Below are 9,031 nucleotides of genomic sequence, written 5' to 3'. Positions count from 1 at the left end.
AGAATGTGGATCAAAAAATCTATATAAAGGAGCCATGTGCAGAGGTGGATTTTTCTGCAATCCCAGGAGAACCCCTAGATTTACAGAAAAATGTGAAAATATTTTAAAGGTGTTCTTTAACCCCCCCTCCCAAAAAAAACAACCTTGAATGAAACAAAGCTGGTCACTGAAGGTGTGTGGGGGAGGTAGTTGTGAATTTCCTGCATTGTGCAGGGGGTTGGACGAGATGACCCTGGTAGTCCCTTCCAACTCCATGATTCTATGATTCTATATCTCACAACACTGAAAAATAACAATGGAGAAAGCAGCGACAGGAAGAGGATGAGGAAAGGAAGCTAGAGGGCTGAAAGACGATAATGAGACCTTGAGGGCCGGGTACAAAATTCTAGGGAAGTTCCTTCAGCAGGTGATGGCTGCATTCTCCAGCAACCAGCACTTGGGCAGACTCAATCCCCCTCATCCAGGTCACTATATCCTGACTAATAACTCGATTTGTGAAATGGACAGCATCGTTGCAGATACCTCATCTTCTCAAGATGAGCTACTGCTTTGCGCTCATGAAGGTGCAAGAGACTCAGTTCTACCTGCCTTCTCATGCCAGTGATGGAATTAGTGCTTTAACCCACCTACGCAAGTGAATGCACATAAGTATGAACAAAGATCCCTGACCTGTGGAACAGAAGATCCGCTGCTGGGATTGAGAGGGGGAACAGAAGGTAAAGCATGTTTAAAGATGAGCCTGAATTCAAGAAATATGAGACCCTTTAAGTTAAGCACTACAGTGATGCCTAGGACTGAAAGAAGAGTAAATAAGGTTAGGGGACAGGGAGGCCATGTAAATTCACAAAAATGTAATTCAGAAAAGAATTAAAGCCTCCACATATCTGGCTATTTAAAAAAATCATGTCAAAGGTTGCTACACTCTTAACTTTGTAGACAGAAGGGCCTCTAAGATGCCTCCTCTGATGCTACTAAATCCCAACAATTAGTCCAGAAATCTCTATCCTTTGCATTATTTGTTTCTACAGTAGTAACAAAACAGGCTGAGAAGCGGGGACACACCATAACACTGACCTTCTTTGCAATGCCAAATTCGTGAACAACTTCTTTTTCTGCATCTGTCATTATTGGGATGCTTGACATATTGCCTGTGTGGACACGACTATGTATAACCGGGAGCAGATCGAAGCAGGACACAGAGATTTTCTCCAGTGCTACAGTCACAGCCCGGCTCTCAGGATCAATTTCTTCTGCTGGCAAAATCAATCTGGAATCGCCCATTGACTGAATCGCATCCCCACTGCTTAGACACATCATTTCAACAGCAGGGCCCTGGGCGCCAGCACCTGAGTCTCTAGCTGAAAGGTCTTCCTTGCCGAGACCTGATTTCAACAATTCGCTATCTAGCCGTAGCCTTTTGGCACTTTTTGGCATAGCTGGAGATGCCAACATCCTTTTCCCAGTCTCATTCACGTTGAAAGATGGCGGCTCTGAAAATAAAGTGGTCCCTGTTTTAACAAAAGCCGTGGAGGAAGAAGCAATTTCCTTAAAGCCGCTGATTTGATGGACGGGTGGTGGGACGTTTTTGCTGTCTAAAGACGACCTACTGAGTTGAATATTACCTTTGAGGATGTTGAGTGTTATTGCTCGGGCAGACAGCTCGGGATACATACTGTCCAAAATTTTCACCGAGTTTTCCTGAGGCACAGCTGGAGTGGCACTGCCAGCTGCAGGAGGAAATCTGCCCGGGACAGGAAGGGCATGCTTCGGAGTGGTGGCACAGAACTGAAGAGGGGAGGTCAGAGTTCTCTCACCAATCAACATTTCTGAGGGAGATGGAGTGGTATGAAGAGCAGGACGCTTGTGTTTCGGTACATCTGACAGCGGCGACATTAGAGGAGGGATTGGAGTTTCACGTAACGGAGAAATCAGTTCATTGAGTGGGGATGGAAAAGACAACTGGCTGGAGGAGGACGACATTGTTGGGGAAACAGGCTGAACAGTTCTTGGAGGTGTGGCTACCAAAGGCAGGAGCAAGGGAGGCAATGGGGATCCCACCTCTTGCCTCATTTTTCTTAGTGTTTTAGAAAAGTGTTTCATCGATGAGGAAGTATCTGCATTTGCTACAATTGTCTCAGCTAGTGAGTCCTGCCGACTTTTCCTTCCCCCTTTGCGGCTGGGTATTCTCGGGAGAAGCCTGCCAGCGCCCCCTTCAGCTCCTGCCTTTGCAGAAAGGTTTATAAAATCTGATGGTTTATGTACTTGCTCAGTTCCATTTTGTTTGGAAAATTTAATGAGCAACTCTGATTTTTGAGATACGACTTCCTGCTTTTCAGTGCTGGAACTTTCTGAGTTTATTAGTATGGAATTCTCACTGGTTATAGCAGCAAGAATATCGCCTTCCTTTTTAACATGGGATTCTTTTTTAAAGGCTGTATTAGTGCCATCGTCAACATGGTGGTATGTTAAATGGTTTTGTGCAATGTTTGAGCTCCACCCCAAGGCAGCAGAGTTCCTCTCTTGTTCGGCACTCACAGCTGAGCATGCTGCTGAGGGTTTTGCACTTGAACCACTGTGCTCTGTCTCGGGCAAAAGTATGCCATCATTAACCTCTAGATCACTGGCAAACAATTTCCCTGAGGCCGGTTCCCTGTTATCCACCTCTGCCCTGTTTGTCAGTGCAACACTTTTATCTGCTTCCTCCTCATCTGATACAGAAGCATCCAATGTTGAGGAGCCTTCTCCACTGCTATATGGTGCTGCATATGAATGCTCCCATGTCTCTGCAGTGGCTTCTTTGGCATTGGAGTCACCATTGTGTGCCTGCTCATCCTTTGGAGATGCATCTTCTGCCAGATACAACCGCTCATGAACGCCACAAGATACAATCATGTTAGATGCTATATCTGCCTGGCTGTTCCGGACAGTATCCAGTTCCTCTTCGAATGCTAGAAGCCTTGAATGCTTCTTTGTGGGAATCACCTTTCTGAGAGAACATTCTTCTTCTGACGAACTGGAGGCAGAGACATCCACCACTGCAACAGCATCATCTGGGGTCTCAGCCTCATCCACCTCTCTGGAGCTCACCCCACTGCTCAACATTTTACCAGTTTCTTTATACACTGCTTCACTAAGAGAATGTTCTGCAGTACAGTTTCTTGAAGGACTCCCTGTTTTCTCAATGGAAGCAGTAACAAGTCCCGTGTCATTGCTTAAAATGGTTTGGTTTGCGGCGGAAGTGTGCACTGCACTAGCATTGTTTGGACTGAGTGCATCAAAAATTTCTCTGCTATTTTTTACAACACAACATCCTCCAACGTGAACCAGTGCCTGGGTTTCACAGCTGATTGGCTGTTCTCCAGCTCTTTTAATTTCTACCTCATCTTGATCATTATGACTGCAATAATCCAGGGACTTGTGTGGGCTTCCCTCTGCATGTTCGGCATCTGCCTCCTTACCCATTAAGTGTTCTCTGGAGTTACAGTGACCCACGCAATCAGCTCTGGTTGAAGGAGAAACAAATGGAGGGTCAGAAGATTGTCCGTTTGCAGCCACATCATAGCCTGGGCCACTTGTGCCAAAAAACAACGCTGTAGAAGACTCTGAACTAACCGCCAGGATGGCCGGGCTGGCTGCTTTGGGATCAGCATTTTCTGCCTGAGATGCATTTTGCATTGACTGAGCTGAGCTTCCACTAGGATTCACTTCCAATACAGACTCATTTGTTACAGAGCACTCATTCATTTTCGTGTCCTCTGCAGAGCTCTTCCTTGGCTTAGGTGAGCTGCTCTTGTCATTCTGCTTGCTCATCCTTGGAGATGGTGGATCATTTAGTGAATTTTCAGTTACCAAACCGGACTGAGCAGGTCTCTCAAGCACAATCTCTGGAGCGGCTCCCTTGGCACATTCCACTGCTGCAACCAGCCCTGTGATTTTCAAAGGTCCACCACCAACCTCCCCAAGTCTTTCTGATGTCAAACATTTATCTTCCATTATAACTTCAACACAATGAATGTTATTTGAAGCATTATGTATTACAGGCATACATTTCAATTTATCATCTGGATCTTCAAACTGCTCCAGTTTTGAAGCATTCCCAGTGATGGTCTCCAATTGAGGGGCTGCCTGGTTAGTTTGAACAAGTCCCTCAGGTTGTGACAAGCAATCTTTGACAACAGACACTTGGGTTGTTAACACAGGAATGTTCATGTTACCTGGCTCCTGTAACAATCCACTGGAATCCTTTTTGTCAACATGGTCTTGCAGCTGGAGGCAACCTTTTGTTATGGCCAGTGATGGGGTCTCCTCTAAAATGCTTTCAGTCCTTTTATCTTTACATATAATATTTTCCACTTCAATTTTTTGCTTATTTCCCTCTTCATTTTCAGAAGCAGGAGGAGCCGTGCTGGATTCATTCTTAGTCTGGATCATTACTTTAGAACTACACAATGAATTCTCCCATCCATCAGCTGACTGCGTAATATGAAACTTTGGTCTCAAAGCATCAACACAGTCCAGTTTGGTCTTTTTATTTATGTCACACTCACTGTCTTTGTGGCATTCGTCTTTATTGCTGTAATTTTCTTCTGCCCAGTCCAGTTTGATGGATGCACTGGAGGAATGAACATCTTTTTCAACGGCCTGCATAAGCACAACTTCAGTATGCTTGTCCTGGGCCTGATCGATGTAATGATCAGTTTCAGAATGAAGTTTAAAATGGTCAAGATTCATTCTTCTGTTCACAAACTCTGGTTCACCATTACACCCTGTACACAATTCTTCTGTTCTATTTTGCTCAGGTGAGTTATGTTCAGTAAGAGGTCTTGCTATTCCCAAATCAAATTCTGTCTGGGTGTCTTCAGAGCCCTCTTTCATCACTGCTACTCCAAACACATTACTGGAGTCAACTTTGTCAGGAACCCCCAGGATATTTTCAGTAGCAAAAACAGGCTCTTCAGTTTGCTGTGGATTGGTACCTTTGTGAGCTGGAGGCCGATCATCTTCTATAAGACAAGACACAGATGCTTCTACTGTTCTTGTGAGCTTTTCCTTCTTCTCTTCTTTTGTCATTAAAGAAGAGACATTTAGTGCTTGTTCAACGCCATTTGTAATCAGTTCCTGCACATGCCTTGGTTCAACGGTTTTCTCTTGTCCCCGAAGGCAGTTACCAGACATTAAGTCACACAGCAAAGTTTTGTTTTCTGTTTCTGTCACATCAACTATATTTCTGGTGACGTTTTCTATTCTGTGAACTGCTATTTCCATAAATTCAAAGTTTTCTTCTAGATGTTTCTCTCCATCCTTTGATTTGGCACCTATCTTATCAAGGAATCCTGATTTTGCCAAAGGGTCAGAACACAGCACTGATGAGTTACGCTTTAAGGCTGTTGGTCTTCCAGGTAATTCACAAGGATCACTGCTCTTGTTATTTACACTAGAAGAATTGTAGTGGCTGAGTGGTTCTGCTGGATTCTTTTTGGATGCTGCACAAGCTTCTGGTGCGCTTTCATCACAGCCTTGTACCAGGCTTTCAAGCCTTTGAGCATTCTGGTCCATTTCTTCATCACTGGAATCGGTCAGTTCTCCAAACAATGTGATCTTAAAGAGATAAATGAGAATAGGTGGTAGGGTGATATACATTCACATAGTATATAGCCAAATTACTGTAATGATTATTAGCATGGTTATTGAAAATAAATCTACATGAATATACACTGAAACCACAACCCAAGTCTAATTCTTCCTGAAGTTATTCCTTTCCTTTTTCCCTTTTATCCCTTAGAAGCTCCTTGATCAATTGATCTTGAGCAGCATATATCTAGTGTTGGAGGGATATAAGGACTGAAACAAATCTTGCCACTGACAATGTAGCCTTGGGGTCCCTGTCGCTTAGTAAAAAAGGCATTATGTCAGTCACAGAGGCATTGGATTCCTGAAGTTATAACCACGACACCATGCTGGTTGATTCATACTCCAACACAGTTCATACAAATAACGTAGGAGCAGCTTCAAAGCAGCTAGGAATTAAAACCCATGTTATCCAATCAATATAATTAGAAGACAGCATAAAATGATTGCCAAATCTTTAATACCAGCAGGTTCCAATGAATTGCACGCTACAACTCTGCTCAGCAAGGGTTGAAGACTTCTCCCAGACTAAGGGGTCTCCCTCCAGTAAAAGGGGCTTGGAAGAGTCACCAGGAGAAGCCTTCAGTGTTGGCTGAATGAAGTGGCAGAATACAGGCCAATAAAACATCAAAAGCCTGGAATAAGGTTCACTTTTCCTCAAAGGCACGCCAGCTCAGGATGGTCTCGATTCCCAAAACAAGAACAAAATCCATGCAAAACCTTTTACTAGGACCAACCAAAAGGGGCAAAACATTGCACAAGCTTTTGAGCTCACCAGAACTCTTTGTCAGGCTAGACGTTACAAAAATTTCCAAAGATTACAATGGTGGAAAGGAGATTTTTCGCAGACTGCGTAATGTTTTGTGTCAATTTGGTTCATCCTGATACAAGGAATTAGGAACAAGATTTGGATCCTGTTTTTGGATTTTGCCTGGCTGTACAACTTTTTCCTTCTGAAAAAATCCAAACCAAGCAGGCCTGCCAAACCTCTACTATGGACATGTTCCACGATGAAGGTGCCACTGCTGAGAATCAGACACGAGACAAAGCTGCAGCACTCATGGAAGGGTCTGCCTGGTGGCTTTAAGTGCACATGGGGAAGAAGCATTATGCTTCAGGCCAAATCTAGATTTTTCAGCCCCTCGGTTACACATGCCTTCTCTGATTCTTAACAAGCTAACTACTGCATTTTAAGCTAACAAAAAATTTCCAGACGAGCCACTCAAAAGCTGCCTATTTGTGAAGTGTGTTACAGAAACCCAATTTATGTTATTTATAAAGAACCTCAAGGCTCTGTGTGCTGTACTGAAGATAAAACCGAACTGCTCGCAGGCTTCCAATCAAAAATAATCCAGAAAAGGCAAGGAATTTTTCACAAAAGCGTCTTCTGACATGCAAAGGGACAATTTTAGTCCCCCACCCCCACACACTGAACTAGTCTGGCAAACACCTCTAGAGCACAGACCTTTGGTCTTGCTGGACTGATTTAGTGTGTGCAGAAGTAAAACCTCCTGGTTTCGTTCCTCCAGCACAGGAAGGTTTGGAAAAATAAAAAAGTCTGGTGGTACTGTAAGCCAATTTATTGCTGCATAATCTTTTGTAGGCTGGAGTCTTCTTCATCAGATGCATGAAATGAAACTTGTCAGCAGATATATTATACATAAAATGTGAAAATGGGGTTAAAATGCTATGAAATCCAGGAGTTACAGTCCACAACAATTCTATGAGAAACTTGTAAATGCTCAGTATGGTTGCTGTATATGGTACACAGGCCATTCACTACCAGTAGAGAGAATATCTGACATAAAAATGGCAACGTTCAGAAATCAGTGGGAGAACTTTTGAACCTACTAGACCCTCCTGCCCACCTCAGAGTCACAGTTCCTCAGAGGAACCTCAAAGGGAGATCCCAATGAAAATGGTTGAACTAGAACTCATTAACGGGTTTGATTGTATTAACTGGAGTTTAGGATCAAATGGCACCTACCTCACAGGCTACAAGTGAAAAACTAGCTTAACATAACTAGGGATACCAACAGCACAATTCTAAGCAAAATCTTGAAGTCAACGTACTGATAAGAGCGTCACTCTGCTTCAGACGGCACAGCAAATTACCACTATTTGCAGCTGTCTTAAATGGAGCACTCAGCGTTTTAACTCGCCAGAGACAGCAACGCCTCTTTCACCAAGCTTTCCATTGCTGTGTCTCCTGCCCCCACAGCTATGGTAGGCTTGCCACAGCTTATGAGAACCACCTCACTTACAACATGATGCCATTGTTTTTTGGAACTTACTGGGGTAGTGGCAGGTGAACACTGTATGGGAGACAGCAGAGGGGGAAGAGGTCTAACCCACTTCCAAATCTCTATCAGATCTTCACCAGCTTCTTCTGGTTCCTTACTGAAAAGATCCAGGCTACTTTCTGATGGATCTGTCCATACGGTGAATCCTGGAGAACTGCCCTGAGGAGTGCCGTCGCTGGTGCAGGCCTGAGACGTTTCCATGGCCTCGTTTTCCATCTGGCCAACATGCCTGGCAGGGCTGCTGTCCAATTTTATCTGCAAGGACGTCAAAGAAGTTTGTGTTGTACGGGGTTCAGGTGAAGAACAATGAGAAGGCCTCTCTCCTCGAGCTCTCTTGGGTTTTGGAGGGTTGTGCACCGCTTCTATGGGACAGAAGATTATCTACAGTTTAATTTAATTCTGAATTTTTCTCCCACCTTAAAGCTGAGGGTAACAAAAATCCCATGCTTATCAAAACAATTTGCTACCGTTAGCCAAATACTTGCTGTAGTCTAGGGGTCCCCCGTCCTTTCTGAGCCTGTGGGCACCTTTGGAAATCCAAGAGATTGTGGTGGGTGCCCCCAGAAAATGCTTGCTGCTGGAGGCATAGCCCAGTACAAAATGTCTGGGAGGGGAGGTGGGTATCAAGCACACACAGACACATGCAAGGAGGAAGAGGGGATTAGGAGTATAAACAGAAGAAGCCCAAGGGGGCAGGATAAAATGCAAGAACAGAGAAGCCATCCAAGAGGGAAATTGCACCGTTTTACTCCTTCCTTGTCATTCATTTTCTAGATTTCTTGCTTGGCGCCCCCCACACTGCCACTGGGGCAAAACAGGAAGAGGCCAATCACTTCTCCTCAAAGCCAAGGCAGAAAGAAAAGCAGAGAAGGGCTTGACTTGTCTATGAGGCTCCTGGTTGCCAGCACTTGTACATGATGTACTAAAGAACCCTGCTCTAGTCTAACTAAACATACAGTCTTGAAATCACACAGAACTACTTTCTATTTAAAACACAGAACTCCAAACCAGGTCTCAGCATCCTGCCACTCGGTAGAGTGACCAAGGAGAACCTCAAGACTGAGGGCTATCCAAAGAGGAGCCACCTTGCCTCTTAACAG

The sequence above is a fragment of the Euleptes europaea genome, chromosome 17 (assembly GCF_029931775.1).
Source record: "Euleptes europaea isolate rEulEur1 chromosome 17, rEulEur1.hap1, whole genome shotgun sequence".
In the NCBI taxonomy this organism is placed as follows: Eukaryota; Metazoa; Chordata; class Lepidosauria; order Squamata; family Sphaerodactylidae; genus Euleptes; species Euleptes europaea.
Note: the sequence above shows the minus strand (reverse complement) of the source record.